Genomic DNA, 16,613 nt, shown 5'->3' on the forward strand with positions numbered 1-16,613 from the left:
TGTTACTTCATTATGTTCCTACTTCTGAGCATACTCCAGCTTCTGAGTATACTGCAGATAGTCTTACGAAAGAGTTACACAAGCTCAGTAGTCAGTACACACAGCTCCAATCTCAGTTTCGTTAACCCCCAACTGAGATTGAGGGGAGGTGTTGACGAGAGTCACTTCCTTGACTCACGGTCAAGGCTGGCTGTTGATGGTGCTATCAGAAAGGTGATGATGTTAACCCGTATGCAAGTCAACGTGAGCTGCTCTAGTCTTGACCAGTGTGTGGAATACAGCTAGCTGTCCTCCATGTTGTGGTGGTCTACATATATGCTGATGTGGTTTTACCTAGCCGAGAGTAATAATAATTGCTAAGAGTAATTCTCTAACTATAAATAGAGGTTGTGATGTAAGAATTAGGGTGTGTTGCATTAATTGAAGAAACTCATAAAAATTGTTCCAGCTTTGCTCTCTTCCGCTTTCTTCTCCTCCATTGTTGATAGCTTGAGATCTTTAAGGTTTAGCTATGGCTGCCATGTTATCATATCCTTCTGTAAATTGATCTCATCATCTAGTTGCATTATCATTGTTAAGGATGGATTTTCATAGTCACTACTCACTATAAAATGCCCACACATATCTTCCCAGGTATGAAAAAGAATTGATTTAGGTTCAAATATCTAGCTTTTCATTCAGTTTTAGTTTATTTAGATTTGGAGAAGCTTATATATGCTTACAGAGTTTTAAATAACATGAAAGAAAGAAATTAAAAAACAAACATCCTAGATTCACTATGTTCGATCTCACCCGATCCAAGACTGCACATAGCAAGGCTGCTTAGCCTGATCCATAAAACACCCTAATTCTTCACAGCAGTCATTGGACGAAGTGGAGCTGAAGCAGGGTGTGCAAAGTAGTTTTGCGGTTGTTCATGGACACTTGCAGCTGACTTCGTGAAATACATCGGCAGATTTCCATATTTCTCATCACACCTGCTGATCTCCGAGTGTGACTGAGGGACCGAATTGCAAACCAACATAGTTTTACTCTCATCCACATTGTTGTCACATTCATCATCATCATCATCTTCGTCATCATCAGCATCATCATTCTCATCCTCAGCATAGTCTTCTTCAGCAAACTGCACGTTTTCCATTTCAAGCTCTTCATCGTTTTCCTCACACACGTCCAAATGTCCACCAGACGATTCAGGCACATCATAGGTCATTAGTATGGTGCTGTCCAGAGGCACAAGCTTCAACACAAGGTGGCCGCTGTCACGTTCGGCTTCGAAGTACTCATGGTGCTGTGCTTTCTCTCCTTTCAAAACTAGCCTTCCATTAGAATAATGCCTAGTCAGATTCCAAGGCATGCGACATTGCAAATTCCCCGTTTGTGCCAGAAGCAGTATTGGTGGTGGAAATTCCCTTTTCACCCTTCCGCTTCCTCGAGTACTTTTCTTCTTGGGGTAGTTGCGAGCAGTACTGGTCGTCATTGACATTAAGATATCGTCGTTTGAGGTTGTCATGTATGTTTGGACCCAAAATGAGCATTTTGGTTTGACAAAGCGTGTCTTGGAGAAATTGAGCCAATATCAGTGGCTCACATATATATTTTCGATAAGTTCAAAAATATATTATTAAGAGGCTAAATAAGGCCTACCAAACATGGAAATGAAAAATCAACTTTAGCACATTTTCCTACTTCGGCTAGGAGAAAGCGAGCTAGACAAGAAATGAGGGATGGCGGACTAACCATCCAAACTCCAAATTACTTGAAACATTCCAGATTAATTCTAGACATCCCATTGATCATTTCTTATGAAGAGTGCCAAATCTCGTTCGGAGTGGAAAACCTTCAAACAAACAGTCCAATTTTCTGCAGAAGCAAAACTTGGAAACTGGACCTGTAAGAGGTCCAGCAGCATTTCTGGCCCAACCACATGGAAATAAATTCTGAAATTTTACCACAATAATCTACATTCATGGTGGATCATTTCATATGAAGAAATCAAAGGTTGAATCTGAGTTCTTAGTGGAGATAAAAATTGAGGGATAAGGGAGAAGAAAATGACTTAAACCTAACATTCCATTAGTGTTTAAGTGCTTGAACCTAACAATTCCATAAACTCATAAGTGCTCCATTATGATTTGTTTAAATGCCAAATAGTGTTGCTTGGTAGCCTATAAATAGAGGCTACAACATAGAACAATTCACTCATTCACACATCAAAACATCTCTAAGATGATCTAAGTTCTCTCTAGAGCAAACCTCTCTAAGAGCAACTCCTCTCCTTCTCTTTCTCTTACCGGTGATCTCACTCCTAGTCCTAGTCTTCTCAGAAGCCGACTTTCAGTGCCACCAAACCCTCTGTCAACGTGCTTCGGTCCTAGTCTCCTTGGGAGCCGATTGTAGTACCACGACCAAAAACACCACAAAACACTCATTCATACATCAAAACATCTCTAAGATGATCTAAGTTCTCTCTAGAGCAAACCTCTCTAAGAGCAACTCCTTTCCTTCTCTTTCTCTTATAGGTGATCACACTCTAAGTCCTAGTCTCCTCAGGAGCCGACTATCAGTGCCACCAAACCCTCTGTCAAAATGCTTCGGTCCTAGTCTCCTCGGGAGCCGACTGTAGTACCGCGACCACAACGGTTACGGAACCAGCCAAGCAAGGGTAACGCCCTAGCAACCCAGCCAAGCTAAAGTCACGCTTTAGCAAGTTCTCCCCACTTCCCGGTGATTTTCGCTCTGCTCGATCTACGACGTCGAGTATCGATTGTGTGAACAAGAAGAAACTCAACAAAAGTCCTCACCACGAGGCACAAAGAATCCCACGACGAGGTTAGTGCTCTCCTCGTCTACAATCGCTTGATAGAAGTCAGGTCAAGGGACACCCCCGACGACCGCACCCGAACGGTGCTGGCACGCCCGCGCATAAAAGAGACTGTTGACCAGCTGCAACAAAACTGGAGCCAAACATTTTGGCACGCCCAGTGGGACTACATCTGAAGTTTTTCTCTTGAAGCACATTCAACCACCGGGCTTCAAAACAAACATTTTGGCACGCCCAGTGGGACATACTGTGAACTGTAAATCACACCACTATTAAGAAGTTGAGCTACTTTCAATTCAGACTTCCAGAAGCCATTGGGAAGTCAAGCGCAAACCCTTATCAAAAGGTTTACGTTAACTGCCCGAAACATAAGACCTCCAGTTACAGACCGCACTCGCGTGCAGATTGTCGTGGTCTTTCCGAAGAACAAGTAATCCAAAGATTTTCTCCCCACCCTCCATCGACAGAGATGTCAACTGAACGAGGAGGAAATCAACATCCTACTACTGAAGGCGAGAAAGTTCCCACCGCCCAGCCTAATCAGGCTGGCGATACTTCTAGCATCACCCAGGTAGCCGCGAGCGCAGTTACAACTATTGACTTTGTGCCTATTCTCGTTCCAGAAAATGTGACCATAGAAGAGCGGCTTAACATCCTTCAACAAAATTCTGCTGCATACCATGAGAAGATGGAAAAAGCCCTTGCGGAGGACCGTCGACGGCTTGATGAGTTCACGATCTCGGTCAAGAGGCTTGAGCTAGGGGCACAACAAACACAAGGTCAATTGGATGGCATGAACCAGAAAATGCAGAAGAACCATGAAGAGCTTTTGGTCGCAAGCAAACACATCGCTTCAGAAGTCGCGACGATTCGCAAAGAAGGATCCAACGTCGCGACCCAGGTGGCCATGCAGAAGGCTGACCTCGATCAGGTCAGAGAGGTTCTACATAAAACATTGGGAGATCCTAGCGCCATTCTGGGCTCTCTAGGTCAGTCCCCCATATCTGGCAAGTACATACCACCAAATGCTAGAGAAAAAGCAAGCGGCGGCAGTACAACCACATCCGCTACTGCCACATCAGTTAGAGGTAAAGAGACTACTCTGGCAACAGGTGGGAAGAACAACGCCGCGTCATCAGTCACCCAAGGGACCAGGACTTTGAAAATCAATGAAGGGGCCTTTGTTGATCATAGCCTGTTTCCCCAATATGACAGCGACGGAGTTGAATACGTGCACCACGATCCACCTCCAGCAAACCATTATGGTACCGACCGGGTTGAAAGTCCAGCGAAGGTCACCGCAACCACAAAGGGTCAGCCAGCAGTGGGTTTTACGTCGCACACGTTAACCCAACACAAAATGACCCATGGAGGCGGCATATCTTTGGTTAATCAGGCCTCACAGGCGCCACCGCTGATCTGGCCAGTTGATGATACAGTGGTTCACCCACCTCCTCCTGATCCAAGATATATAAGGAGAGAGGAGGTAGAAGCAATGATCAGGGCCGCGAACCAAAGGCCTAACCTAGAGGAGGCCTACCAGGGGCCATTCCCACCACATATTACACAGACACCTTATCCTAGGGGATATAAGAACATTACGTTCTCTACTTTCTCGGGAAAGGAAGTCGAAAATGCCGCGGCCCATTTGGTTAGGTTTCGAGTACAGTGTGGCCAGTACCAGAACGACGACAATCTGAAGTGTAACATCTTCGCTACTTCTTTATCGGGGTCTGCCTTCACTTGGTTCACTAAGCTGCAACCGGGATCAGTTGCGAGTTGGCCCGCGATGGAGAAGCTGTTCAAGGAAACCTTCGGGACTATCGAGCCGGAAGTAGATCTGGCTTCACTCACTCAAATGGCACAGCAACCAACTGAATCCGCTGTCATGTACCTTCAGCGCTTTCAGATCCAGAAAGGAAAGTTGAACGTGATTCTGCCAGAGAAAGAACTGGTGAAGTTGGCAATCAAAGGCTTAGAGCCCCGCCAACGCAAAAAACAGCATGGAAGCATGTTCAATTCCATGGGGGAACTGATCACAGAAGTAGGAAGTTTCGAGCACTTGCTCAGGGAGATGGACGCTATGAAAAACGCCTCGAATGGGACATACATCCCAGGGAAGCATAGAACTGTGGCTGCGCTCAGCCATCAATCAAGTTCCTATGATCCTTACTATAGGAGCGAGGAATCCGGCCTGGCAGAGGCTGATGAGTCTGAAGAAGATGAGATAGCTGCTCTGGAACTCACCGGGAAAAAGGCTTCAACGCTAAAGCAACTGAAACTGTGCAAAGAGCCGTTGAAGCTCAAGTCGGTGGTTTTCACCAAACCAGAGTTCGCAAGTTATACTTACGACGCGAACAAAGCGCATGAAATCTTGGATGAAATGATTACCGCGAAGATGGTGAAAACCGACTTCGGACCATTTCCCAAACCGGAGCAATTAAGGGGAAAAAAATATTGTAAGCTCCACAATTTGTGGAATCACAACACAGCCGACTGTGTCAAGTTGAAGGATCAGATTCAGATCTGGTTGAATAATGGTAGCTTACAGGTTGAAGCACCAGTAACAGTTGCGACGCTGGTAGATTTGGATCCTTTCCCAGACACTGGAGTCAACATGGTTGACGTAGTTTGGGACACAAAGGATCAACAGAGGCTGAGCCCAAATCGTACCACTGGGGGCTTAGAAAAGGTGATGGAGCAGTCCGTGAAGCGGAGATCAAAGCCGGCCCCACCTGTCGTGCTATGTTCAAAGTGCAAGGAGGAATGTGATATCCAGGTGTTGCACGAAGAGGAAGAACAGACCGTTCGCTTTGGTACTTTACCACCAATAAAGTTACCAGCACATTCTACAAGCTTCCAACTAGGTAGTCCGAGAATGCACGCTGGGTCAGGAACTTCTTATCCAAGGGACTCTAATTTGTTCAAGAAATTGAAGGTTGCGAGGGAAGAAGAAAGAGCAAACGAGCGGTCAGACGTTATGACCAGACCGTATGTTCCTCCGGTGCCGACGTCCACTATCAAGGAAGGGAGATGGTATACCCAGAAGAAGGGCAAGGCAGTGGAAATGAGCTCTTCAAGGAAGAGAAAACTCCAGCGGAGGTTTGGAGAAGCAAAGCGAACCTTGGAAGCGCTGGATCAGGGGTTGATTAAACCATCGCAGTTGTTGAGATCTCCAGAAGAATACCAGAGACAGGTGGAGGCACTGACCTCCAAAAGGTTCATCGCCCCGCGGGTTCTCCAGCGGCTTCCTAAGATGTCGCAACGAGCTTCAAACACCAGCGCTCGCCAGAAGGAAAGTCAGGAGAAGTCCCTAGCTCCCGCGAAGCGAGAATCACCACCAACCCGCAAACCTAGCGTTTGGCGGAGAATATCTCTCGAAGGAAGAGATAGCGAGCCTTCAATATTTGACAGGCTGGGGAGCAAAGACAATCGGTCCGTGACTGTGCAGTGGAGGCCTAAGAAAGTTCAAAGTTTGTTGGTCGCTCTCCCAAAGGAAGTGCCAGCGGCGAAACAAATTTCAGAGTCGCTGAACCAGGTTCCCATAGTACAGGAGCACGAACAAGCCAAGGCGGTAATCCCCGCAGAGGAATCATGGGATGCTTTCATGGCTAAACTGTTCAACACCGAAATCCCAGCGGATGAACCCAAGCTCAATCTTGATGATGACATGGACGAAACAGAAATGGTGGATACCTATTGCAATATGGTTTATGTGCTCCCTGCTAAGTATGCCTTACCAGTTGCTGCACAGGAATGCGTAGAAGCTGACGCGATTGGAGAACAACAGTTGCAGATCACTTCAGCCGCAACAACGCAGTTGAAAGAAGCAGTGTTCCTTGAGACTGAAGATGCTAACAGCAAGGGTTTCTTCATGAGCTTCACAAGACCCACGCCCGCCATGGTGCAACACATGCGACCTTTGTATATTACAGTGGAAATTAATGGGACTAAGGTCAGCAAGATAATGGTTGATACCGGCGCGGCTGTGAATGTCATTACTACAAGGACCATGCAGCTTTTGGGAATCAAGAAGGAGAAGATCCAGTCTACCTCTCTCACATTGAAGAACTTCGCGGGCACAGTAACCAAGACGTTAGGTTTACTGTTCCTAAAAATCAAGGTGGGTCCCGCGGAAGGCGTTTATGCGTTCTTCGTTACGGATTGTTACGCGGCCTACAGTGCCATCCTGGGAAGAGATTGGATTCATCGGAGCTATTGTGTTCCGTCAACACTCCACCAAGAGTTGATCATGTGGAACAGGGTGACAGATAAGGCTGAGATAATTAAAGCAGACCCTCGCCCTTTCCCTGTTTCCGCGAATTACGTAGATGCCAGGTACTATTTTGAGCCAATTACTCCATTGCAAGTCAGTAACATCGACAACAAGGGCCGCCCCACAGGGGTGACGGCTTCTGAGTTGGCACAGTGGGGGCTCACGCTTGCAAAAGAAGACCTAGCGAGGCCCGGCCATGCTGTGCCCCACGCAATGGATAATTAATGGATTACGACCTTCCAGAGGAAGGGGTAGAGGCCTTCCACTCCTTGTACGATAGGTTATCTTCGTACTTAGTGGAGAAAGAGGCCTATGATCGAGTCGCAACATTAGAAGTGGTTAGCGAAGAAATATCTGGAGCTTTTCATTTATAAAATCTTAGAGAAATGAGCTTTTCATCTCAAGGACCTGGATGGAGTTGTCCATCATAACCCTATCAATGGCAGATACTTGAAGAAATACTTTCCCAATGTCTGGGACTCGGAGGAATCGTAGACAGTTTCTTCGCATAAGACATGGGGGACAATTCTAGTGTTCCTACACTCGTAAAGCCCATTCATGAAGGCCTGTTTTTTAGGCCCATAATCATTTCTTCACTATGCCTAGCAACACTAGGGGGGCAACACTATACAATACTAAGCCCATTTAGCCTAAAAAAAAAAAAAAAAAGATACATATTTTCAACGAGTGATTAGTGCCTTAAATCTCGGAAAAGAAGGAATTATTGGCGCTAAGAGTTTTGAGTTGGGAGCCAGCAAGTGGATCCAAAAGATACATATTTTCTCAAAACCCTCACCGCGAGTCTCTTTTTGACGCGGAGCATATTTTAAAAAAAAAAGTTCATATTATTTTCAATATACAACTATAGGGGCCTATATTTAGGGCCTTGCGAGACACAATTATTGGCTTCTCACGAATATTTGGATATCAGGATAAGAAAATATTATTGTATTCATAAAGTGGCTTTGCGGCCAAAAGCAGTACATTCATTACAAAGCCAAAAGTGGCTAGAATACAAAACAGGAATCTTCGGATTATCTTCTGAATCTTTTCTCAAGTGGAAGCAGCTATGGAATCCAATGTCGGGTTGAGCCGCGCCCCTTTACATGGAAGCGGCAAAGGAATACAACATAGGCTTGGCCAACGCCATTATTCATGAGAAAGGGAGACTCCAGTGAAAGAAAATGGAGCCTCCAAGCCCCCTCAAATGGAAGCAGCTATGGAATCCAACGCCGGGTTGAGCCGCGCCATTATCTCCTGGAGGGGCAGAGAGTGAAGGAACTGAATATCAGCTTGAGTCTCTGCACCCCCTCTAGCCTTGGTAACCACCATTAGTTGGACGTGAAGTATAGGAACAGCCATTCTGTGGCTTGAACCCATTCCTTTAAAGAGTCCAGCCCTTCTCATCCCTCCAAGATTCTATCAAGAAGAGAAAGGGGGAGAAGGAGGTGAGAACCAAAGCCCCTTCCATCTGGAGGGCACAACACGGGCCGGGTCCAGAAGGAAGGAAACAGAGGAGGAAAGACGAACCTCAGAGTGGCCGTCCTCCCTTTCTCCGTTTCGCTCCGTGTGTAGGATTATGATAAAGATGATCTCGCATGATCGTGGATCCCACACTCGGAGCCCCCTCGCGTTTCTAAACCAATCTGAAGCTTGGCATTGTTGTTACAGACTCCAGAAAGGACGAAACAAGGGGTTGCCTAAGATTACGCCATAAGGCCTAACCCAGGCTTAAGATTACGCCATAAAGCCTAAAATTTAGAGGCTAAAGGTCATTTCATGAGGGGAAGATTTGTGAAGAAGGAGAAAAAGAAGCAAGGACTGAAAGGCCATTTCTTGAATATTCCAGAAAAGTTGTTGTGAGTATTCCCTTCCCTAAATACAACTATTTATAGGGACTTCAGGCAAATCCCTACCCTTGGATGAAGCTCAATTTCAAAACCGATGTCGGTAAATCGAGAACGGTTTCCAAGAAGGTAACTATTCTATTCATGAGATTATTTTTTCACGACTGTTGTTTTTCAACGAGTGATTAATGCCTTAAATCTCGGAAAAGAGAGGTAGCATGTGGGGAAACCGAACGGTTTTCGAGGAGGAAAAGAAGGGATTAACAGCATGTGAGGAGACCGAACGGTTTTCGAGGGGGCCTACAGAGATTGGCTCACAAAGCTCAAATTCAAGCCAAATTCCTCCACGCGGAAATTCGCCGCAATGACACCAGATTCGGCCTAAGAGGCCCATTCTCTGACACGGGCCAGGTTGCGGCCCATTTCTTCAGAAGCAGCCAAAGGTTCATCGAGTTGGGCTCCTTCTGCAGCAGTCGCATTCCCAACAGAGAGTTACTATGGCGAAGTTACCACCAAGGAAGAGAAGGATCCTCATTCACAATCAAAAGCAGTCTCCTTCGCATGGGGGGCACGCTAAAGTTCTGATCTTCTACAACCCGCCCAAGTTTCGCAAATTCACTGCATACCAGACATCAGATACATGGGGGGCAATAAAGTTGGCGAAGGAAGCGTCAGTTCATGACAAAGGCAATTCAATAGTGGCATTCAAGCTTTATGGCCTATTTAGAGGCCTATATGGAATCAGTCAAGTATTATCAGTCAAGCCAATACAAGTGGCTTTGGAGCAACAACATTATAAGAGCAGTGCTGATTCAAGACCTCTTCAGTCAAGACGAAGACCTTTGACTTCGAGGTCTGGGGGGCAATGTTTGGACCCAAAATGAGCATTTTGGTTTGACAAAGCGTGTCTTGGAGAAATTGAGCCAATATCAGTGGCTCACATATATATTTTCGATAAGTTCAAAAATATATTATTAAGAGGCTAAATAAGGCCTACCAAACATGGAAATGAAAAATCAACTTTAGCACATTTTCCTACTTCGGCTAGGAGAAAGCGAGCTAGACAAGAAATGAGGGATGGCGGACTAACCATCCAAACTCCAAATTACTTGAAACATTCCAGATTAATTCTAGACATCCCATTGATCATTTCTTATGAAGAGTGCCAAATCTCGTTCGGAGTGGAAAACCTTCAAACAAACAGTCCAATTTTCTGCAGAAGCAAAACTTGGAAACTGGACCTGTAAGAGGTCCAGCAGCATTTCTGGCCCAACCACATGGAAATAAATTCTGAAATTTTACCACAATAATCTACATTCATGGTGGATCATTTCATATGAAGAAATCGAAGGTTGAATCTGAGTTCTTAGTGGAGATAAAAATTGAGGGATAAGGGAGCAGAAAATGACTTAAACCTAACATTCCATTAGTGTTTAAGTGCTTGAACCTAACAATTCCATAAACTCATAAGTGCTCCATTATGATTTGTTTAAATGCCAAATAGTGTTGCTTGGTAGCCTATAAATAGAGGCTACAACATAGAACAATTCACTCATTCACACATCAAAACATCTCTAAGATGATCTAAGTTCTCTCTAGAGCAAACCTCTCTAAGAGCAACTCCTCTCCTTCTCTTTCTCTTACCGGTGATCTCACTCCTAGTCCTAGTCTTCTCAGAAGCCGACTTTCAGTGCCACCAAACCCTCTGTCAACGTGCTTCGGTCCTAGTCTCCTTGGGAGCCGATTGTAGTACCACGACCAAAAACACCACAAAACACTCATTCATACATCAAAACATCTCTAAGATGATCTAAGTTCTCTCTAGAGCAAACCTCTCTAAGAGCAACTCCTTTCCTTCTCTTTCTCTTATAGGTGATCACACTCTAAGTCCTAGTCTCCTCAGGAGCCGACTATCAGTGCCACCAAACCCTCTGTCAAAATGCTTCGGTCCTAGTCTCCTCGGGAGCCGACTGTAGTACCGCGACCACAACGGTTACGGAACCAGCCAAGCAAGGGTAACGCCCTAGCAACCCAGCCAAGCTAAAGTCACGCTTTAGCAAGTTCTCCCCACTTCCCGGTGATTTTCGCTCTGCTCGATCTACGACGTCGAGTATCGATTGTGTGAACAAGAAGAAACTCAACAAAAGTCCTCACCACGAGGCACAAAGAATCCCACGACGAGGTTAGTGCTCTCCTCGTCTACAATCGCTTGATAGAAGTCAGGTCAAGGGACACCCCCGACGACCGCACCCGAACGGTGCTGGCACGCCCGCGCATAAAAGAGACTGTTGACCAGCTGCAACAAAACTGGAGCCAAACAATGTAGGCGACGCCACTGTCTGTTCCGAGCAAGTCGTCCAACATAGACGATGTCCACGACGATGAGTTATCCAATAACGACCACGAATAAGTGAGTGAAGACTGCGAAGATGGCGATGGTGGCGCGAGCTTGTAGTTCTTGTGAACGATGTGGCGATGATTATGGGATTTAGGGTTGAAAATTAGGGTTTTGAGACCCAACTTGAGGTTTTGATGCGTCGAATCTTTTGGGGTTTGCATGGGGCATGTTGACCTCGAACCCCGCAACATAAAGAGAGAGGATATTATGGATTTATAAGCAGTGCAGATAAATAACCTTCCAATCGTGAAATCCATGGTGTGATTTGACCTGCAAGTAATTCATGATCGAAGGAAGATTAGTATGATTTAATTTATAGTGGATCAAAGAGATGTAATTACTGATTGGGTTAGGTTTTATCCAGTGTTCGTAAAAAGGACAAGATCTCTATTCAACTAAAAAAAAAAAAAAGGACAAGATCTAATCTCTGTAGTTGAGAGCTAGCTGGTGGTTTATAGCGGACTATACGTGTGGAGTTATGGTGGAAGAAATAAACAGCTATATTTTGTCTGCTTTCACTGCAACGTTTCATCTATCTGCTTGGATCTTACTTCCTGCTATTAATGATTCAAAATTCTATATTAGATTCTTAGAATGAGGATTAGGTTGCAATATTCTAGCAAGAAACAAAACCTAGAGAAAAAAAAAAAATACACAATCATAGATGTTCTGCAAGAGCATAAATTAAGAGTTAGTGCCATTCATTTCCATAAAGATTTACTTGCCAAAAAAAATCCTTGTTTTCAGAGCATAAATCAAGGTGTCATTCATTTTTCCATACCAAAAAAAAGTATCTCATTATAAATTTGAAACTGAAAAGAGGAAAAAGAATTGTGAGGTGGATGTAATCCCTTGATAATCCCTTGATTATAATGAAGGATAAACAAGACTGTATCGGATCTCTGAAAAAATTTGGATAACAAACTATTCAAGAATTTGACCCCGAGTGGAAAATCTAGGAAACAACTGTTTAACGAAAAACTATTTTCGTTAAAATTAATTTACTTTGTTGACTTTTTGAAAAATTAAACGGTTCGACAAAATGATCAAATCCGTGTTATACTCTTCAAGCTTTCAATCCTAAACTACTTTTGAATAAAATTTTTATGACATTCAAATGTTTGGACAATATATGTCATAAGATTATCAATATGAACCATCGGTCAGGACGGTAAATCCATCTTAATTCAAAATCTAGCAATCAACATATTCTCTTATCATTTTTAGTGAAAAGATAATGTTTTCAATACATATGGTAACAACATCAAAACAAATCAAAGATTAAATTAAAAAAAAAAAAAAAGATGTTGAGTTTTTTTTTTTTTTGGTCCAAAAAGAAAAGGTTGTTTGTGATTTGATAGAAAAGAAGTATTAACACACACCTTCATAATTGTCTTTTTCAGTTTGAATGATGATATATCTCACACGAGATATATGATCACCAAAAATCACAAGAACAAACACATTCAAGATTGGTGAAGAGAAGCATATAATTAACCAAAAATTCAACCACAATTATATGCAAGAAAGGGAAATGAGGAAGAAGGAATGGTTTACTTACTCTAGCTATGTGCATTATATGATCAGTAATGCAACTTCTCTCTCTCGCAGAGAGAGAGAGAGAGCTGACAGAGATTAAGAGAAAAGCATTGCCCAGCTTGCAACCACCTCTGAGTGCTCTGTAAGCCTTAATAGGAGAGAAGCTTAGCACTTAACTGAGTTGAATTACCTAGATTGCCCGTGGTTTCGACCTAAACGACAACTCTGGACGCACACACTTCCCAAGGGCACAGAAGTCATTTCTCGCTCACCCTGAAACGGCTGCTTCTATTCTGGAATCGGCGGAGGGCTGTGTTCATCTGCATTTGGCTTTGGCATCTGATTGTTGTAACCGGCAATAAACGGGGTATCAGAGTCTGACTCCGCTGGGGTTTTATCATGTGATTGGTAGGCCTGATGAAACAGGAGGGGTGAGTTGCACAGGACATCACAGTGATATACAACTACGAACTGAATTTGTCTGGTTTTGTATCTCTGGCTTCCATGTTTGATGCCAGGTCTGTTCTTCACTTCTCCACCAACCACCATATGAGACACGTAGAACCCTTCTTTGGATGTTTATATAGACACACATTTTACTTGCGCATGCATCTCGTCGTGTTCAATGAGATTTGCTTGCACATGACAGGCACACGTACGCTAGTAAAATAGTGTAAAAAGTAAAATTTCTGTGTCTGAAAAGGATTTACGCCTATGGGCGCCGCGGCTGGGATTTATTTTCATGAGTTTAGATTTGGGATTTTGTGTTGGGTTTTGATTTCTGTTTCTTATAGAAATTTGCTTCAGCTTAGGATAGAAACAAGAAGTAGTGATTCCGCCTGTTAAAGTAACCGTTAGGTGAAAAACGTAGGCATGCTGAAGGCTAGTTTTGTTTTTCTTAGAAGTTTGAACAGGTTTTTCTAAGAAAAAAGTGAATTTTGGACCCAAAAGTCAGCATAGGATATATTTGGCACTACCTTAGAAAGGACTACCCTTATGTGTCTTTTCTCCTAGGAATTGTGTAATTGGGCAAAATACCAACTTGGTTGATTGATTGGGCAAAATACCTCATGATTTTGGGTAAACGGGCTTAGGCCTGGCAATTCAGCCCATGACCCGTTAACCGCCTGTTAACCGCCCGCTAAAAACTCATTTATTTCCGCCTGATAACTTAACGTGTTAATGGGCTGCCAACCCGTTAACAACCCGTTAATTAACGGGCGGAAACGGGCAGCCCGACGGAACCCATATAATCCGACTAAAAAGTGAAAAAATCCATTCTCTCTCATTCACACAATCACACAACGTCACACTACTTTCGCATCGCTCAGTCCCGATCTCATCGCTGCACTCTCTGGCGCCTTCACCGGCCGACTGCTCCGGCCTTTTCATCTTTCCGATCTCCGCCTCTCTCATATCTCTCAGGTACCTTTCTTCTGCTACTGCATGACTTCGATTTCTTTTTCAGCTATTCTTAATCAGTTTAGGGATTTTGATGTAAAATTTGGGGTTGATCCTTTGATTTGATGTAAAATTTGGGGTTTTGATGATAAAATTTATATTTGGATTCATGGTAAACCCGATGTTAGCTTGGGGTAAAATGAGGTGTTGTTTCTCTTTGTTTTCGGATTCTTGGGTGAGTTTTCTGAATTGGGTTATGTTTGCCACTGCATTTTATTGCCTCAAAAATTTCAGCTTTTGTGTTATAGGTTGCTGAGCAATTCAAAATGGGTTTTCTTGGATGAGTTTCTGAATTGGGTTCTGTTTGCCTCTACATTTTATTCAGATATAGGCCATATGGAATGGTTTGAATGGTTTAGATCGTGAGGAACTAATTGTAGATGCTCAAGACCCATGTAGAGATATATTGCACCTTTCAAGATACATTGCAGAGCTTTAGAAATATATGTTCATAATCAAGTTGGAGATAAAAACGTTTCGTTCATGTAGAGGAGAAGATGTAATTGCTTTCTGATTTTCTATATTATAGGTATGTCCTTGTTTGGCTCCAATTTTGCTGCAGCTGGTCAACAGTCTCTTTTCTTGCGCGGGCGTGCCAGCACCGTTCGGGTGCGGTCGTCGGGGGTGTCCCTTGACCTGACTTCTATCAAGCGATTGTAGACGAGGAGAGCACCAACCTCGTCGTGGGATTCTTTCTGCCTCGTGGTGAGGACTTTGCTGAAGTTTCTTCTTGTTAACACGATCGATACTCAATATTGTAGATCGAGCAGAGCGACATCACCGGGAAATGTTGAGATCTTGCTAAAGCGTGACTTTAGCTTGGCTGGGTTGCTAGGGCGTTACCCTTGCTTGGCTGGTTCTGTAACCGTTGTGGTCGCGGCACTACCGTCGGCTCCCGAGGAGACTAGGACCGAAGCACGTTGACAGAGGGTTTGGTGGCACTGAAAGTCGGCTTCTGAGAAGACTAGGACTAGGAGTGTGATCACCGCTAAGAGAAAGAGAAGGAGAGGAGTTGCTCTTAGAGAGGTTTGCTCTAGAGAGAACTTAGATCATCTTAGAGATGTTGTTGTTGTATGTGAATGTGTGTCTTAGAATGAGAGGAGAAGGTGTTTATATAGGGAAGAAAAAGAAGAGTGAAATGATGAGTGGAAGAAAAATAATGAAAGTAGATCTAAGTTCACTTGTAAAATATGGAAAAGATAGAGAAAAGATGAAATGAAAGCAAAGCATGAAGGTGCAGCAACATGGAAGTGGTGATGATCTATTAAAGAGATTGTAGAAGAAAAATATATCCAAGGAAAAAGAGAAAAGCATCTAGCTTTCTTCATGTGGATAGGAAACATGAACATGTGAATATTGAGCTGGTTTTAGGTCAGTTTCTGCCCCTTTATTACTTCAATTATTTCTCCAACAAGACTTCATTATATGCCTTCGACTTCTTCATATGAAATGTTCCACTATGAGTATAGATCATCCTGACAAATTTTCAGATTTTTATTCCATGTGGTTGGGCCGAAAATGCTGCTGGACCTCTTACAGGTCCAGTTTTCCAGTTTTGCTTCTGTAGAAAATTGGGCTGATTGTTTGAAGGCCTTCCACTCAAAAAAAGCTCTTGCACTCTTCATAAGAAATGATCCTTGGGCTGTCTAGAATGGATCTGGAAATTTTCAGCACATTTCGATTTCATTTGGTTAGTCTGCCACCCCTCCTTCCTTGTCTAGCTCGGTTTTTCCTAGCCGAAGTAGGAAAATATGCTAAAGTTGACTTGTCATACTTCCATAGTAGGCTTTATTTAGCCTCTAAATATATATTTCGAGCTTGTCGACAATATATAGCTTGAGCCACTGATATTGGCTCAATTTCTCCAAGACGTGCCTTGTCAGGCCAAAATACTTATTTTGGGTCCAAACAGTCCTTTCATGACTGATGAAGATCCTAATTTAGTCAGAGTTCAACAACTTAATGGGGGCTGCTCATAGTTTTGCGCCTCTCTTATCAAGCATTCTAATTCTCAAATAACATGTTACTGTAAACTTCTTTATGCCATTGCCTGTTGTAACTGTTATATATTTTAATCTGCCTCTCTTTCTTTTTGTGTAATTTAGACCAAGACCGAACTGATTTAGAGCAACTCACTGAAGACGTGTTGGATTTGACATTGGACGGACAAAGCCACACCAACTAAAGACCTTTTTAGTTTCATGTAATGATTTGCTTTGAATTTGTAATATTTTAGTTTTACATAACATTGGATTTAACCTATTATGA

Source organism: Rosa rugosa, chromosome 5 (genome assembly GCF_958449725.1).
Source record: "Rosa rugosa chromosome 5, drRosRugo1.1, whole genome shotgun sequence".
NCBI classification, from domain to species: Eukaryota; Viridiplantae; Streptophyta; class Magnoliopsida; order Rosales; family Rosaceae; genus Rosa; species Rosa rugosa.